The 19,834-nt window shown below is 36.5% G+C and overlaps 1 long non-coding RNA gene across 2 annotated transcripts in view; it reads left to right on the top strand.

Moving 5' to 3' along the window:
• Positions 1-19,834, top strand: part of LOC148164880 (uncharacterized) — a 36,115-nt gene that overhangs the window by 3,733 nt on the left and 12,548 nt on the right. For both annotated transcript variants that reach the window (XR_015767784.1, XR_015767785.1), the window contains exon 3: positions 11,810-11,923. This is a non-coding gene — a long non-coding RNA (uncharacterized LOC148164880). The remainder of the gene's footprint in view (positions 1-11,809; positions 11,924-19,834) is intronic.

Here is a 19,834-nt window from a genome sequence, read left to right as displayed (position 1 = left end):
TGGCCACTGTCAAGATTGTATACAAGAAATGATGACATATAAATAAATGCTAATATATGTAAGTTTAGATTATATATGCCTGGAGACAAGTGATTGTGTGATCCCAATTTTTTATTTGGCACTGAAGTGACTTAATTGGTTGATTAGACTTTCTGTTTTATTTGCTTGTAGTTAAACTAGCAAACTTAACAATTTTACTCAATTTTGTTAGGGGTAAAATTAAAAGGAACATGACCTAGAAGCATTTTGATGCTTTAGGGCAGCCTAGGGTTAGCTGAAAATTTAAAACACTATTTACATATCTAGTGTTAGAACTCACTTTACAGTTGCATATAAGGTTAAAATTGACTTTCATTAATTTGACTATTTGAATTACAGTGGTTGAAATGTCTCTATCTGATAAAAAGGAAAGACGTTTTTTATATTACAGTCTTACAAAGGGCTAAAAAGGTTTTATATATGAAAAAACATTGACATTCAAAAATTAATACAGATACAAAAATGTTGAAAAGATGAACTTTAAAAAATCCTTCTTAGTGAATATTGAAGTCTCAAAAACTTTCTAGTTATGGTAGATCAGATCTTGTGTGAATTGATGTAAAACACAAAAATATAAAGGATCAAGAAGATTAGTATAAAAGTGGCACTGAAGTAAGTAATAAATAACTAATGAAAGTGTGTCAAAGTCCTAATGTTATGTGAACGTATCAGCGAAGCCACATAATTATAAAAACCTTAGTACTGGGGTTAATTAAAATGTACTTGTGAATAAATACAGTTAACACAGATTGATACGTATACTTAGGTTTATGGAGTCTGTATTGTCAGATCTTTGTAACTTTGTCATGGAATTTTATAACTTGCGAAGGATACTGGTTTGCTAGGATACTGGCTCTAACACACTGTATGCCATTTTATTAGTTTAATTAAATTGTAAATGTTGTGGTCCAGAATTTATGCTTACATATGCTGCTTGGAATAGGTAATTTAGAACCCAAGTCAACCAAATGTTATTTCATATTGTTTGCATAAAAGTTAAATTATCCCTTCTCTATACTTTACCAGTTTAGAATCTCATTTTATGATCAAGACAAGTTAATGTGGTTTAGGGAACTGTACTTTATTTATGCTAAGAACATCATTTTGACCTTACATTAAGATGTTTTTTGGTACATAATGAACCATGCACAAATGTTTGAGCTAAAAATAAATTTGAGCATTTTCCCATAAAAACCTGTATACATGAATGTTCAGAGTAACATTATTCATAATAGCTAAAAAGTGGAAAGAACTAAATGTCCATCAGCTGATAAATGGATAAATAAAATGTGATATATCCATATGATGGAATAGTATTACTTAATAAGAAAATATAAAATACTGATACATGTATCGTGAAGCTTGAAAATATTCTAGGTGAAAAAACCCAGACACAAAGGCCACATGCTTTATTCCATTTATAGGAAATGGCTAGAATAGGCAAATCCATAGAGACAGAAAGGAGATGACTGGCTGCCAGGGATGGGGCAGGGAGAATGGGAAGTGATTGCTAAATGAGTATGGGGTCTTTTGTGGGGGGATGGTGAAATGTGCTAAAATGAGATAATGGTGATGGTTGCAGAACTCTACAGTTATACTAAAACCCCCTGTATTGCACACTTTGAAAGAATTTTATGGTATGTGAATTATCTCAGAGTTTTTTAAAAAAAAAAGTTAATTAGAACCAAATGTGAAATCAACCTGAAGCTTGTTACTAAATATTTTCAGTATCTCAACATTCTCAGATTATTGATGATAAATGAGATATGGCATCCTTGTAAAATGAAAAATCTACAGTCAGCAGTAGGTTTTTCCTTCAATACAAACAGTATAATTAATCCAGATTAGATTTTAATACAATAATAAGCCTTTGCTATCAGTTTTTAATTTGGGGATATTTTCACCAATCTTATTTAATGAATAAAACAGTGATTAAAATTAATTTTAAGTAGCACTGTATTTTCCTTGAAAATAAAAGTTCATAAGTATGGCCAGAAATAGAATACATCCAATTACAAGTAGTCTAAATAGATAAAAAGTTTTCTTTAAAATTTCACATGAAATCAAGTTAGGTTGAAAATCATGGATAAATCATCTAGATAAGGATTTTGAGGATTAGGTAGTGTCAAATGAGAAAACAAACAATTTAGTAACAAGTTTGATGTCCTTTATTGAAGGAAAACAATACATCTGTTGGGGGAGCATACTACCTAACAAACAGTAGAACACTCTTTTCAGGGGATTTTGGACAGGAGCCAGTTTTATAGAGCATTTGAAGCAGTAAGATGGTAGCAGTATGATTGGCTAGGAGGTCAGGGATTTCCTTGTAAGGCTAACAGGTCCTGTGTTCTAGGGTAAGGTAAGCTAGCTAAAGCTGAGTTGAAGGATTGTGATTGGTGTATGCTAGGTTTCCCTGGCAGGTGTTTTCCATAAGCACTGGCTGATGTATGTTTAGATTTGTGACCCGGGCCTGGCCACTTGAGGTGGCCTCCGTTTTGTGGATCCCAGTATACAAATTAACTTTATCAGTACTTAACTAAAAAATAAATACTTTGAATTAATATTACTTTCCAACAATAGATACAATCTTTGTTGCTTTAATAACAATATAAAAAAGGCCAAAGGAAACATATTGTGATTTAGACCAGAAATGGATCATTGTTTTACCAATACTAGATTTGATTATTTAAATATATCTATGTGAGAATTCTTTAGTAAATTAATAAATTCTTTTATTAAAGAATTGTAAGTTAGTGATGGGAATGCTGTACATAGTGGTTCTGAAGGATCTGATCTATATAGTATCTAACTTAATGGAGGCACTATGTGAGACTTTTAGTTTTTTTTTTCAACGATTAATAATGAGATTGGTCTTTATATATACTTGGTAAGAGAAGAGTATGATACAGGTTCTCCACCTTACAGAAAGACCCATACAAAAATGGAGAATCTTGGGTGCTACAATACTTGAAATTCAACTCTCCGAGAATACTTTCAACAAAACCTCCTGAGATTTAAGATATAATTAGATAGTCACAGATTTTTGTGAATTTAACTTTTCCTTATTTTCCTTCTTTCTATTCTGCAATAGTGGAGAGAAGGGGATTAACCCTGGAGCATTTTAGGGATAAGGCTTAATTTCTACTCCTGGCTTGGATAGGGCTATAATTAGGGACAAAAGATAAGGACATTGGAGACTACGTGGAGAGGCGTGCAGGAAGAAGTGGGAAGAAAAATGTCAAAGGCAAAACTGTTCTTAAGGAAACATGGAATAAGGAGGCTATTTTTTTTCTTCACCCTCTTTGCTCAAGCACTAGAAGATCTACCCTTGAGCACAGAATTCAGGCTATCTCCTTATTTACAGCTTTTAAAAACATCCATTTATAATATGGGACTGCTTTTGATGTAGGTTGAGGCAAAATCAAGAGACTCATACAGTTTGTCAATGATATTTGTGTCTAATTAGGCCAAGTGGAAGTTTCTCCGTAAGTGAAGGTTTAGGGTGAAGAATGTTAATGTAATAGAGACCTATTGATATAATTACTCCCATCTTCCTAAAAAAAATATAGTGAATGCCTATTATATGCAAGGCATTGAGGTAGATGCTGAAGATACATGAATGAAAGACCCAGATGTCACCTTTAAGAAAGTCTTTTAATTGGGAAGACCATTAAGGATCAGACAATCACAGTAATGTGATGACATAAATGCATGCATAGAGTAATATTAAGGTACTTAGCTGGGGGTGCTAAGGGCAAGTTTCTATATGGAAGAGAGTTGTCTTTAAAGAAATGAAAGAAAGGCATAGCTGGGGGGGTGGGGGAAAGGAGGAAACTTCTAGGCAGAGGGAACAACGCAAAATCTTAGAGACTTGACCTGGTAAGTTTTGGAAACCACAGGTTGGGCAAGTACTTTGGCTGCAGTTAGGGAGTAGAGGAGGGCAGAGGAAAAAATGAATGAGAAGAGACAAAACAGTTGAAAGACAAGGCTGGATATATTGAGGGCCTTAACATGCCGTGGTAATGAGTTCAGATTTTATTCTGAAGGGTGAATTGAATTTTAACATGAAGTCTTGACCAGACTTTAATCACAAGAAGATAACTATGTGATAGCAGTATGGAAGATGTAACTGAAGTGTGTGTTAGGGTGGAGACTAGAAGCAGAGACCACTTGGGATGCTATTGAATAGTTGAGATGTGATTGTGAGAAAGACCTAGAATAGTTGCAGTACTTGCACTAGGACCGTGGTATGTTTAGCGTATTTACTGGGTAGAGTTTATGTTAAAAATTTTTTTGAGTCTCTTCCAGTTATTTTTATTAGAATATTATAATAAAATCATATATAAAAAACATTCCAATAAGCTATAACATTGTAATAAAAATAGGTTAAGACCTAATACTTGGTATTAACTCTTTGTTCTTACCTCTTAAAGAACCTTAAAACTAAAGTTTATAAAATGTAGAAAAATATAAACTAATAAAATTAATATCTGTGTGTAACCTGTGTGTTACTTAAGTTTTTTTACTTTTTACAAATTGCCTCTTGAAACGTAAATACAGAACTAACTGCCACAGTTTAGGTTCTTCTAAATTTGGCATGTCTGTACTAACTGTTGTATTCCATATATGATGACCAGTTTTCTTTACTAAACCTTTAAGAGACCTTTGTTCATTCTTTCACTGATGTTATTTGGCTTTCACATGGCCAGAAAGAAGTGTTTATTGATCTATTTCTTTTCTCATTTGCCTGAGAGAGTGCTATTACACAGTACCAACAAGATCATAAACCTAAACACAACACAGGCTCTGGAATCACATGGCAGTATTTAGTTATAGGTGGCAATTATGGTGATTTAGACTATGATTGTATTATTAGAGATTAATGAAATACATCACAAAATGGGAAAAAGTCTGGTAAAAAATTCAAAGATTCTAGTTTGAGAAACACTGATGTAGAGGTTATAAAAAACCTTTTGTCACATACCGAAAGTCATATTTGTTGAGTCTGACTTTGTGACTCTGAGTAGAGTCAAGAAATGGTAGGCAGGTAGGACAGATAAGTAACTTGATTCTAAAGTGAAAGTAAAGGGGGGGAAGGGCTTAGGTGCATTTTAAGGTTCATTCCTGTTCTGGAGCTAAAAACATAATATCTAATGGGAAAGTAATTCTGTCTCCAGGTCAGCCCACAAAGGGCTGTTCTCTAAATCCAACCTCTCTGTGTTTCATGTTACTATGAGAAAATACTCCTTAGAATTTCCAGTTGATACAGCGGGAATGATCTCTGCCCATCAGAATGAGGCATCCTACCTTTCTGTTTTGTTAGCGAGAAATTCTCCTACCTTCAAGTAACAGGAATTTATTATTTCCTGTGACTTAGGGCAAGAACTCAAGCAGAGCAGCAATAATTGGACTGAGGGTAAAATCATATTGAGTGGTCAGATAAAAGCTTTAGAAAGTTGGAGATTGGTGGCCAAGGAATCTGTATATTTAACCTTAGATGTCACTGTATGGTTTAGGTCAGCTCTGGGACCCCCACTTCTTTTCTTTTTTAGTGCCAGATTGGTTCACCCACGTTCCTCTCTCCTGCCATTACCAATTGCTTCCTAACAGAAACCAACAAGCTTTCTTTTCTATCCTGCTAACTAGGCAAGAATACAATCTCACAGAATACAGAAGAAGAATACAATTCTTTTTTTCCTTGTACTTTTGTTTCTAAAGCAAGTCTGTACCCTGTTAAGTTTTAGTAAGGGTTTTAATTTCTGGTGATAGTACATTAGTATTTATATATGATTATAAGCAAGCTGCTGGTAGTATGAAGGTCAGCAAGAGAGTAGTTGCAGTGATATAAAGAACTCTCATTTGATCCTGGTTTCCTTCCTATCCTCACTTCCAAGCCCCCACTCAACAGATCAGACTCAATAGAAAAAAAATCACAAGATTCAACTGTACTTTAAAGGAAAATTAGAAATGTTTTTTTTGAATAACAAATTAGAAATGGTTTTTCTTGATACAACAAATTAGTTTGAATTCAGTGACATAGGACAACAGTTATCTTAGATATTTGGAGCTCGGAAGTCTGAAATGGTCCTACTGGTCTAAAATCAAGGTATAAGCAGGATTGGTTCCTTTCTGGAGGTTTGGGGCAGAATCTCTGTTCTTGCCCTTTCCAGCTTTAAGAGGCTGCTAGCACCATGGCTCATGATCCCCTTCCATCTTCAAAGCCAGAAATGGCTGGTTGAGTCTTTCTCATATCACGTCACTCTGACACACATGCCGGCCTCCTTTCATTTATAAGGATCTTTGTGATTATATTGGGCCTGCATGGATAATCCAGAAAAATCTACCCATCTGAAGGCCAGAGGATTAGCTACCTTAATTCCATCCACAACCTTAATTCCCCCTTGCTAAGTAACATAATATATTCATGGGTTTCAGAGACTGAGATATAGACATCTTTGGTGGGGGTGGAAGATCAAGGGGAGACATTATTCTGGCTACCACAGCTGTTTATAATTCTTTGGGTACTCGAGTTTAAGAGCAACTTTTTTCCTTTCCTCCATCAGTTCTTATTTATTCAAAATATATTTGACTACCTACTCAAAATATCAAGTGTGAAATGGTATAGAAATTTAAATATACTAAGGATTAGAAACTTGTCAACTAAATTTTGTCACTGATGACTCAGAATTTTATTGAGGTAGTGTTGACAATTTAAATTTAAGCACATTGGGGAGTGAATGGAAGATGAAAAAATGCAGAGCTTGGTCATGATAGGAAGTTAGAAGATAGGGAATTAGCTTAGAGTAATTCAGGGTCAAAGGAGGGTTATTATTTTTTTTTAGAATGGGAGAGATTTGAGTATATTTATAGTCTAGAGGAAATTGTGAGAGAGATGAGATACAGAACAGAGATGAATAGATGGAGTCATTTTCTTCACAAGATGTGACTGTAGGTCAAAAATAGAGTATTTGATTTTGAACAATGGGGAAACATCAGACACTAGAAGGAATAAGATTAGAATGGGTAAAAATGAAGATAATTTTAAGAAGAGGTAGAAAGTTGACCATTAATATTCAATTTTTTCAACTTAATTGGAAGGAGTGCTTTATCTATTCATCTGTTGATGAACACTCAGGTTGCTTCTGTATCTTGGCTATTATAAGTAATGCTACAATAAATACAGGGTTGCATAATCTTTTCAAATTAGTGTTTTCATTTTCTTGGGTAAATACCCAGAAGTGGAATTACTGAGTCATATGGTATTTCTATTTTTAATTTTTGGAGAAATCTTCATACTGTTTTCCATAGTTGTTACACCAGTTTACATTTCCACCAAGAAAGCATGAGGGTTACCTTTTTTCCACATCTTTGTCAATGCCTATTATTTCTTGTCTTTTGATACTAGCCATTCTGACCACTTTGAAGTGATAGCTCATTGTGGTTTTAATTTGCATTTCCCTGATGATTATTGATGTTGAGCATCTTTTCATGTGTCTGTTGGCCATCTGTATGTCTTCTTTGGAAAAATGTCTGTTCAGGTGCTCTATTTTTAAATTGTATTATTATTGGGGCACCTGGGTGGCTCAGTCGTTAAGCGTCTGCCTTCGGCTCAGGTCTTGATCCCAGGGTCCTGGGATCGAGCCCCACATCTGGCTCCCTGCTCGGCAGGAAGCCTGCTTCTCCCTCTCCCGTTCTCCCTGCTTGTGTTCCCTCTCACGCTGTGTCTCTCTCTGTCAAATATATAAATAAAATCTTAAGTTGTATGAGTTTTTAAAATATATTTTGGATATTAGCCCCTTAGCACATGTGTCATTTATAAATGTCTTCTCCCATTCTATAGGTTGTCTTTTTGTTGTGTTGGTGGTTTCCTTTGCTGTACAAAAGCTTTTTAGTTTGATGTAGTACACATTGTTTATTTTTGCTTGTTTCCCTTGCCTGAGGAGACATATCCAGAAAAATATTGCTTAAGTCCAAGAGTTTACTGCCTATGGTTTCTTTTAGGAGTTTTGTGATTTCAGGTCTTACATTTAGGTCTTTAATCCATTTAGTGTTTATTTGTATAATGTAAGAAAGTGGTCTTAGTTGCATTCTTTTGCATTTAGCTATCCAATTTTCTCAACACCATTTACTGAGGAGACTGTCTTTTCCCCAATGTGTATTTTTGCCTTCTTTGTTGAAGATAATTGACCATGTAAGTGTGGATTTATTTCTGGGCTCTCTATTCTGCTCTATTGATTTCTGTGTATGTTTTTGTGCCAGTACCATACTATTTCGATTACTATATCTTTGTAGTACAGTTTGAAATCTGGATTGTCAATACTTCCAGCTTTGTTCTTTCTCAAGATTGCTTTGGCTATTTGAGGTCTTTTGTCATTACACTCAAATTTAAGAATTATTTGTTCTAGTTCTGTTAAAAGTGCTAATGGTATTTTGATAGGGATTGCATTGAATCTGCAGGTTGCTTTGGGTAGTATGGAAGTTTTAACAATATTCTTCCAATCCATGATCACAGAACATCTTTCATTTGTGTCTTCCCCAGTTTCTTTCACTGATGTCTTATAGTTTGTAGGGTATGGTTCTTTTGCCTCCTTGGTTACATTTATTCCTAGGTAATTCTTTTTTGATGCAGTTGTCAATGGGATTGTTTTCTTAATTTCTCTTTCTTGTAGTTTGTTCTTAGTGTATAGAAATGCAACAGATTTCTGTATATTGGTTCTTTATTTAGCAAATTTACTGAATCCATTCATTGCTTCTAATAGTTTTTTGGTGGAGTGTTTAGGGTTTCCCATATATAGTATCGTGTCATCTGCAAATAGTGAAAGTTTTACTTTTTCTTTACCAATTGGGATGCCTTTTATTTCTTTTTCTTGTCTGATTGCTGTGGCTAAGACTTCTAGTACTATGTTGAATAAAAATGGTGAGAGTGGACATCCTTGTCTTGTTCCTGATTTTAGAGGAATGCTTTTAGCTTTTCACTGCTGAGTATGATGTTAGCTGTGGATTTGTCCTGTATGGCCTTTATTATGTTGAAGTATATTTTTTCTAAACCCACTTTGTGCAGAGGTTTTATAATGAACAGTTGTTGAGTTTTGTGTAGGGCTTTTTCTCCATTTTTGGAGATGATCATACGATTTTTATCCTTCATTTTGTTAATGTGTATCATGTTGGTTGATTTGAAGGTGTTGAATCATCCTTGCATCACCAAAATAAATCCCATTTGATTGTGGTGAATGATCCTTTTAACATATTGTTGAATTTGGTTTGCTGAATTTTGTTGAGGATTTTTGCATTTCCTTTCATCAGGGATATTGGTATGTAATTTTCTTTTTTTATAGTGTCTTTGGTTTTGATATCAAGATAATCCTGGCTTCACAGAATAAATTTGGAAGCATTCCTTCCTCATCTATTTTTTGGAATAGTTTGAGAAGGATAGGTATCAGTTCTCTGAATGTTTGGTAGAATTCACCTCTGAAGCTGTCTGGTCCTATACTTGTTTGTTGGGAGTTTTTTGATTACTGATTCCATTTTGGTACTAGTAATCAGTCTGTTCAGATCTAATTCTTCCTGATTCAGTCTCCAGATTTTGTGTGTTTCTAGGAATTTATCTATTTCTTCTAGGTTTTCCAAATCTCATAATCCTTTGTATTTTTGTGTCAGTTGTAACATCTCCTCCTTTGTTTCTGATACTATTTTTTTAGAGAGAGGGGGGAAGGGCAAAGGAAAGGGAGAAAGAGAATCTTAAGCAGTCTCCACACCCAGCACAGAGCCTGATGTGGAGCTCAGTCTCACAACCCTGAGATCATGACGTGAGTCAAAATCAAGAGTTGGACACTTAACCCACTGAGCCATCCAAGCTCAATTCTTTCTCTTTTTTTCTTGATGAGTCTGGCTAAAGGTTTATCAATTTTGTTTTTTCAAAGAACCAGCTCTTTCTTTATAAGTAATTGATCTATCATTACCATGTGCTTGCTTTTACAAGTGGAATTTTTTCCTTTTATAAAGTTTTCTAGTTATGGCCTTTCCATCTTTGCTTATGGAATTCCTTTTAATATTTCTTGTAAGGCTGGTTTAACAGTGCTGAACTTTAACTTTTTATCTGGGAAACTTTTTATCTCTCCTTCAATTCTGAATGATAACCTTGCCCAGTATTCTTGGTTGTAGATTTTTTCCTTTGAGCACTTTGAACAGATCATGCCACTCCCTTCTGGCTTACAAACTTTCTGCTGACAAATTAGGTGATAGCCTTATGGTATTTCCCTTGTATGTAACTATTTGCTCTTGCCGCTTTTAAGATTCTCTATCTTTAATTTTGGACATTTTAATTATTATATGTCTTGGTGTGGACTGCCTGGGCTCACTTATTTGGGGCTCTCTGTGTAGCCTAGACCAGGATGTCTGTTTTCATCTCTTTAAATTTATGGAGGTTTTTAGCTATTTTCTCAAATAAGTTTTCTGCCCTTTTCTCTTCTCCTTCTGGGACCCCTATAATATGAGTGTTAGTATGCTTGATGTTGTCCCAGAAGTCCCTTAACCTATCCTTATTATTTGTTTTTTTATTTTCTTTTGTTTTTACTATTAGGCTTGGGTGCTTTCCATTACCCTGTCTTCCAGATCACTGCTCTATTCTTCTGCATTCTCTAATCTGCTATTGATTCTCTCTAGTGTATTTTTTATTTCAGCTGTTGTATTCTTCAGCTCTGATTCTTTTTTATATTTTCTCTCTCTTTGTTGAAGTTCTCACTGAGCTCGTATGCTTCTCTCAAATCTGGTTAACATCTTAATGACCGTTACCTTGTACTCTTTATCATATAGATTCCTTATCTCTTTCATAGTTCTCTTTCTGAGGTTTTGTCTTGTTCTTTTGTTTGGAACATACTCTTCTGTTTCCTGATTTTGTCTGACTCTGTGTTGTTTCTGTATATTAGGTAGGTCTGGTCTCCTGATGTTTAAAGTAACGGCCTTATGTAGAAGGTGTCCCATGGGGCCCAGTATCACAGTCCTCTGTACCAGTACCAGAACCAGGTACTTCCAGCGGTATCTCCTGTCTGGGCTGCATGTACCTTCCTGTTGTGACTGGGCATGACTGCTGCAGGCATACTGGTGGGCAGATCTGGCCTCCAGCCTAGGTAGCTGCAGTGATTAGCCATAACTACTGTGGGCATACTGGTGGGCAGGGCTGGACCCCTGTGCAGCTAGCTAAGAGATCTGGCTATAGTGGGTGTGCTGGTGGATGGGGTTAGCTCCCAGTGTAGCTGGCTGAGTCTTAGCTACAACTGCTGTGGGCATGCTGGTGGGTGAGGCTAGCACCCCCCCGCCACATCCCTGGGGCAGGAGTTGCTCTGGAGGTGCACTGCCCTGCGCTGGGGCTGCCCATGTGTGGTGGGGTGAAAGTTGCTTTGGGGAAACACTGGTCAAAACTGAGGCTGCTGGGGCACCTGGCTGGCTCAGTCGGTGGGGCATGTGACTCTTGATCTTGGGGTTGTGAGTTCCAGCCTCATGTTGGGTGTAGAGATTAGCCCAATAAAAATCTTAAAAGCAAAACAAAACAGTGTTTGCCAGGTGTGGTGCCGATTGGGCTGGACAGGTTTGCAGGGGAATGTGGGGTAGGGCAAGTGGTGTTATCAGGACAGATGGAGAGTGTCAGAACTGGCTCCCACAAGCATCTGGCCAGCTAAGCCGAAAGAAGCAAGAAAAATGGTGCCCACGAGCATTTTCCTGACCCTTCAGTACACACCCTAAAATTAGTAAATTTCCTTCATGTATAACCCAGGTGCTTTTCCAAACTGCTGCCTTTGTGTTGGATCTCAGACAAAGTGATACAGTGCTCTGGCCCTTTGAGTGGAGTCTTGGTTTCTTATAGCCTTCTGGTGCTCTCGGAGTTAAGGTAAGCCCCGCTGATTTTCAGAGGCAGATCTTATGGGGGTTTCTTTTCTTTGTGCAGGTGCCCAGAGCCAGAGGTGCCTGATGTGGGCCTTGATTCCCTTGCTTCTTAGAGAGGACCTCCATTCCTGTGATATCCCTCTTGCTTGTGGGTTGCTGTACCAGGGGTTTGGTTCCTGACTGAGTCTCTGCCCCTTCTACCCTTCTGAATGTGGCTTTTTCTTTATTATTTCTAGCTGTGGAAAAGCTGTTCTGCTAGTCTTCAGGTTGTTTTCAGAGTGACTTGCATTAAATGTAGTTGCAGCCTTGGTGTGTACCTTGGGGGAGGTGAGCCCAGGATCCTTCTACTCTTCCATCTTCCTTGCAATTGGTAACTTTTGTAGTGTAAAATCAACAGCACTTCTCAAAAATTAATACTCCCATCCCAAGAAACCCAAATGGTGTATGTATATACCCATGCCACATGAGAGGGAGTACAGAAAGAAGTGAGTGGCATTTTAAATTTAATCAAGATTCATTCAGCAGATATTTATTGAGCAACTACTGTGCATTAGCTTCTGAGTGTGGGTTTGTGGAAAACTTAGATGATCTATTTTCATACTTTTTTTCCAAGAGTCCTTAAGTCTACAAAACAAACTGCCTGAGTTGGAGGCCAAAGCCTTGCCCATTCAGAATCTTTATCACTTTCCCTCTATCTCCAATCCCATACCCACTCAGGATACCTCAGATGGTTCTGTGAGTATCCCTAGTGTTCATTGAATGGAGTCTGAGAAACTAATGGTTTAATGAATATTAATACCAGAGCCTCATTATAATAGTCGTGTGAAGAACAAATAATATGAAATATATTAGAGATAAGTATAAAGATAGCCACTCAGATGAAGAGAATCTGGCCTACTAGCAGACATGTGATAAAGACATGAGAATTTGTTGCTTGACATCTCAGTATAAACCAGCAATGTGCTTAGGGCTGCCCAAAGAACCTATACAGTTTTACTCTGAAAGATGGAAATATGTGGTCCAGAACAAAGCAGTTGCTTTTTCCACATCTCCACTGGTCAGACCACAGTTTAAAAAAATTTTTTATGGCTTTATTGAAGTACAATTGACATACAATACATTGCATATATTTCAAGTGTACAGTTTGGTAATTTGACATATGCATATACCCATGAAACAATCACCAAAATCAAGATAATAAACATAGGCATCACTACAAGTGTCTTTGTACTTCTTTGTAAACCCTTTCTGTTGTTCCCCTAACCCCTCCCCCTTTATCCACAGGAAGCCATTGATACGTTCTCTGTCCTATAGACTAATTTGCATTTTCTACAATTTTAAGTAGAATCAAACAGTATGCCCTCTGTGACTTTTTTTACTCAGCGTAATTATTTTGAGATTTACCTATGTGTGTCACTCAATAATTCATTACTTTTTTATTGTTGAGTAGTATTTTTTGTATGGGTATGCCACAATTTCCATATCCATTTACCTATCAGTGGACATTCTGGTTATTTCCAGTTTTTGTCTATAACAAATACTCTTTTTTTAAAGACCCTATTTATTTATTTGGCAGAGAGTGAGAGAGCACAAGCAAGGAAAAGCAGCAGAGGGAGAGGGAGAAGCAGGCTTCCCGCTGAGCAGGGAACCCGACGCGGGGCTCAATCCCAGGACCCTGGCATCATGACCTGAGCCGAAGGCAGATGCCCAACCAACTAAGCCACCCAGGCGCCCCTATAACAAATACTCTTGTACGAGTGTTTGTATGGACATAGATTTTCATTTCTTTTAGGTAAATAGCTAGGACTGGAATAGCTGGATCATTTGATAAGTATGTTTAATATTTTAAGAAACCACCAAGCTGTTTTCCAGGTGGTTGTACCATTTTACATTCTCCCCAGCTGTGTATGAGAATTCCAATTTCTCCTGACTTGCTATGACTAGTCTTTTCAATCAGCCATGCTAATAGGTATGTAGTGGTATATCTCATTGTCATTTTAATTTGCGTTTACCTAGTGACTAAAGATGTTCAGCATGTTTTCATGTGCTGCTTTGCCATCTATATTTCTTCCTTGAAGAAAGGTCTATTTTTCCCATCGAGTTCCTTTTGTTTGTATTTATTTACATGAGATACAAATTAAGCATTTACACCAGCTTTAGAAGATTTTTAAAAAGTAAAGTCCTAACAAGGTAACATATACATGGAGGAATATGAAAAAGGCATGAAGGACTCAACTCATATTGGCTAGTGCCTAAGTCACTTCCAAAACTAAGTGTGCAGACAGAGTGCTAGAGTTGGCTTATGTTGCCTTATGAGTGCCAATTTAAAAATTTTTAGAAATTTTTCAGGCTATTAAACACAGCCATTATTAAAAATTGTATAAGCTGACAATTATGTTAAAATCCAATATATGTCTCAGTAAAACTCAAAATTCACTTCCTCATTTTTACTATTTTCCATGTTTTTGTTATGTCTATCATATCCATATTGTAGAAATACCCTACTATAGTTTGATAATTAGTCATCTCCTTCCAGTTCTGTGTCTACAGTCAGACTGTAGTTCAAAGACAGCTTTGTGTCATCAAAGCTTTTTTTTTTTCCTGGTGAGTTAGTTGTCAAACATTTACCAGCTCACCAGTAATGACAAAGACCTTCAAACTGCACTGACTTACTGTCCATGATGAATAACTGAAGCTTTAGTCACATGGAGAACTCCCCTTTGTGAAACACTCAATTCCTCAAGAACAGATCAATATTTTTGCTGCAGAATAAAGCTTACAGAACCTATTTTCCTTGCTGCTCAGGTTTTTTTTTTTTCCCTCACTTCCAAGTACCCTAAGGTTGAGAATGCCAAAGTCTACTGGATAAGGGAGGATGCCAATACATTATTTTTGTGGTCACATGTAAAAAATACAAAGTATTTTATTTGAAGTAGAACTAGAAGGGCTATTAAATATTAAAAATTGTAATGGGCAAAAAAAAAATAGGAAAGGCAAACAGCTCTGTATAACCAAATTTCTATTCATGTAAGACTAGGGGAAACTAGACTAAAATGAGAGGGAGCAAATGATGATACAAGAGGAATGTTTGGTCTAAACACCCAATCAGCTTTCTAAAGGTTGACAAAGCATTTTTGTTTTAAGTCTAAACTTACTAAAGATGCTGGATATTATTAGAAATGTAAAGTTACAGATTCAGTATACTAGAGCAGTCCAGAGATAAACTATGGGGGACAAGTTCTTATTGCAAAAGATAGAGCTACTGCTATGATTGAGTGTCCATTATGATTTAATTTTAAAAACTAGGAGAAACTAAGCATTTTAAAAGGAAAAGAAACCATTTTAAAGTTCATGGTCTAAATTAAAAAGGCAATATAGGCATATACATTTAAAATATAAAAGAAACATACACCATGAACCTAACTTTTTCCTTTTTTTTAAAGATTTATTTGAGAGAGTACATGGGGGGGGGCAGAAGGAGAGGGAGGGAGGGAATCCCAAGTGGACTCCCCCCTGAGCACAGAGCCTGACGTGGTGCTTGATCTCATGACCCTGAGATCATGACCTGAGCTGAAACCAAGAGTTGGACGCTTAACTGACTGAGCCATCCAGGTGCCCTGATCATGCCTATGACTTTCAATAAGACACTTATTATGTCTCACATGAAATTCAAATAGAAGTTAAGATGTTTGCCTGATTTTTAGTAAGATACTAGTACCCTAAAGTACTAATAGTGGGAACTGTTTAGAGTGATGCGTACTGAAGAATATCAATTTAGTATTAGAGGGAACAAATAATCTTTAAATCAGTCAATGCCCATGTAATCACTTTACTAATAAAATGGACAAAATAGGTGGAACTTTTATCAAATCAGCAGGTACAGGCTTTATTTTTTAAATAAAAAATGAGGAAATATATATCCCCAAGGAGATAACTTCTCTCTCAAAACTTAAAATTTTATAAAGGAGATTGAATCATCTCACATGAAAATATGTAAGAATATATGAAACTAATAGATGTAATAAGAGAACTGCCTGCTGAACATTTCCACAATTACAATTAAAATGAAATAAATCACTGTTTTCTCCCTAACCTTTGTCCTGATCTCCCAAATCAGTTCCTCTCCTGACTGACTGATTTAAGTGACTCTATTTTCCAGTCACTAGGATACATTTTTTTTCTTTCACCCTTCTCATTCCTTACCAGTCTCCATTTTTACTTCTTTGGATCTTCAAATGCATATCACACCTTAAATTTTATAATATACATTTAAAAAATATTCTTATCATTATATTTGTATAACCACTCTGTGAGTTAAGCAAAAATTATTAGCATTTCATTATTTTTTTAAAGGCCTCTAAAGTGATGGGCATGTAAATAAGCAGAATCAGACAGGTTAAATGACTTGCCCAAGATGACAGGACCAGTAATTACAAGTCCTGTGATCTAATGTCAGCATTGTTTTCATTACACTATGATGCCTGTCATCAACAACTCCTATTTGGTCAATGACTATACATTCCCAGTGGGTCTCTCTGCCTCTGTTCCTACTTCTTCAGTTTATTTTGCATGTCACTATCAGATTAAACATAGCTTTTATTAAAAGATAGCACAATGAAGAAATTTCCAATGGCTTCCTATATAGAGAATATAAATCAGAACTTTATCTCTGCTTTTATATGTGAAATCTCTATAATCAAACTGGCCTCCTCATGTTCCTTCAAATATACTTGTGGGGTGCCTGGCTGGCTCAATTGGTTAAGTGTCCGCCCTTGGCTCAGGTATTATCTCCAGGTCCTGGGGTCAAGACCCCAGGCTCTCCACTCATTGGGGAGTCTGCTTCTCCCTCCCCCTCAGCTCGTGCTCTCTCTAATAAATAAATTTAAAAATATCTTTCAAATATATTGTAACTTTCCTGAGACTATGCCTTTGCTTCTAGCAGTGTTTCCCTTCCTTGAGTTAGAAATCCCTGAGTAACAGTTGTTGCAGGGATGTGGACATAAATAATTGTGTGTGTATGTGTGTATACACATACACTATTATGTTTATTACATATTTATAGTTTATATGCTAAACATGTACAATTACTACCTTGTGTATTTTGATAAGAGAGGCAGGGGCATCCAGTAAAATTCTTGACATTAAAAATGAGTCTTCGAGGGGCACCTGGGTGGCTCAGTCGGTTGCGCGGCTGCCTTCAGCTCGGGTTGTGATCCCCAGGTCCTGGGATCGAGCCCCATGTCGGCCTCCCTGCTCAGCAGAGAGCCTGCTTCTCCCTCTCCCTCTGCCTGCCACTCTGCCTACTTGTGCTATCTCTCTGTCAAATAAATAAAATCTTAAAAAAAAAAAAATGAGTCTTTGAGGCACCTGGCTGGCTCAGTTGGTAGAGCATAAAACCCTTGATCTTGGGGTTCTGAGTTCAAGCCCCACATTGGGTGTAGAGATTATTTAAAAAATAAGAAAAAATTTTTAAAAATGAGTTTTCTGCAGTTCCACTTCTGGTAATGAAGAAGTAGGTGGGTTTTTGATCATGCTTTAGCTGAGAACTAGAAGAGTGGACTAAGAAAAAGAAAACCACATTTCTTTAAAGGCACTGAAGAGCTGCCAAATTGGTGAAGATTACAGGTCCAAGATCTAGGAGAGGGAGACATGTTGGAGAGGTGCTTGAATACCTAGGGCCCCCTTTCTGCTGGACGCATCGGTCTTTTCCAAAAGCAACTGAAAAGGTAAACAGATTTTTGCAAGCTCACAGGCCTAGGAAAGGGGGCAGGGAGGTTGAAAAACTGGAGTTTAGGGCTCACCAAGGAAGAGATAAACACCTCAGCCTTTCAGTTGAGATCCTGAAGGGCTGTACCCTAGCAGTCAAAAGTGAAATGAAAATAGATCAGAACTGGCAGGGATTGAATCACATCTGGCCCTAACTGGACTGTAGTGATCTAAGTCTGCTAAAAGCCCCAGTTGAGCTGCCTAACGGAAGCAAAAGAAATCCTCTCTAGAGGAAAGTAATGCTATCCGGAGCTTCAAAATATTTTTGCAATCTTTTATATATAATATCCAGCACACACACAAAATAATCAGGTATATGTGAAGGTATGACAAAAGCAGAGAAGCAACAGATCATAGAAACAAAACCCACAGGGATTATGAAACAAAGATTTTAAAATGCTGTTAAAATGCTCAGGAACTTAAAAATCTAAGAATAAGAATGTGTGTAGAGAATGAAAACGCAAACAAATGGAAATTCTATTGTTCAAAGACTGCTAACATTAAAAACCCAGTGGATGGACTTAACAGCCGATTATACAGAGCTAAAGACAAAATTAGGGAACTGGATGAAGTTCAGAAGAAAATATTCAGATTTACAGAAACAAAGGATGAAAATACGGAAAAATTTTTTTAAAAAGTGGAAGAGACTTATGGTATAGAATAAAAACAAAGTTTAATATAGTTATAATTAAGACCGAAAAGGAGAGGAATGAGAGACTATAACAGTGATACCCGAAGAGATGTCTAAAAGTAAAAGGCATCATGCCTTGGATTCAAGAAACACTGTAAACTAGAAAAAGGCAAAAAACCACACCTAAGCACATAGTAAAACTGCTGAAAACCAAAGAGAAAAATTTTAAGCATCCAGAGGAAAAAGACAAATTACTTTATCAAATGAATGACAGTAAGACCACTGCTTTGCAACCGAAATGAGCTATCTTCAGAGTACCAAAGGAAAATATCAACTTAGAATTTACATTCAAACAATATAACTTTCAAATATTGAGGCAAAATAAAGACACTTTCAAACAAACAGAAACAGAATTTGTCACCAGCATTTTTGCCTTGTAAGAAAGAATGGACCTTGGGCAGAGAGAAGTGATCTCGGATGCTCTCAGATTATGGAAGAGATGAGGAACAATGAAAAGGAAAAATATATAGGTAAATCTCAATAAATAGTAACTTTACAAAACAATGCTAATATATTGTGATGTTAAAAACATACAGATTTAAAAACGTAACACACGGTAACTGAGAAGAGAAGGTAAATAGGCTTAAAGTGGTCCAAGGTGTTTCCATTGTCCAGGACATGGATAAAGTACTAATATATTCTAGGCTTTTAAAAATCAAGGATGTACATTCTAATTTCCACAGGAATTAAGAATATTAAAACATAAAACCAAAAAGCTGAACAAAACAATGAAATTTAAAAAAAAAACGAACAATCCCCAAGAAAGTAGAGAAAAACGAATGAAGAACAGGTGAGACAAAAACAGCTGGATGGCAGCTTTAAAGCCAATCAGTAATTACATTAAATGCAAAGTGATTATCCCAATTTAAAGACAAAGACTGTCTTGGACTTATAAAGGTATACCTTTAACCTGTTTCAAGAGACAAATCTTAAATAGAATGCAGAGAAACTTAAAGTAAAAAGATGTGTATCATGCAAAAACTAACAAAGATGGTGCGATTATGCTAAATCCAAGTAGATTTTAAGAAGCAATACAAGAGATAAAAAGTTCACGAGCGCCTGGCCGGCTTAGTTGGTACAGCACGGGACTCTTGATCTCAGGGTTATGAGTTCAAGCCCCGTGTTGGTCATAGAAAAAAAAAAGTTCGTATGTCCAAGAGTCCTAACAGGAAACAAACGATACACTCAGGATCATTTAAAAGTTTACTTAAAAAAGGACTAATTACAAATGTGTGTGTGTAGGGTATAAGAGAATTACAAGGACAGGCTCTAAGAGAAGAGGAAAAAATCAGAACCAGGAAGGAGAGAGAATGGTGAAGAGTTCACTTTGAGAGAGGCAATGACCTAAGGTCAAAGTATACATCCAGTTCCAGGCAGCCTCTACTGGAGGGAGCCAGAGGGAATAAATACACTTACCTCACTCTTTTCCACTATGCAGTCTCCTCCCATCAGCTACAA

This window comes from Eumetopias jubatus, unplaced genomic scaffold (genome assembly GCF_037043125.1).
Source record: "Eumetopias jubatus isolate StellerSeaLion01/CBP00866 unplaced genomic scaffold, mEumJub1_p1.0 scaffold_2, whole genome shotgun sequence".
Classification (NCBI taxonomy): Eukaryota; Metazoa; Chordata; class Mammalia; order Carnivora; family Otariidae; genus Eumetopias; species Eumetopias jubatus.
This window is presented reverse-complemented; position numbering and strand designations above follow the sequence as displayed.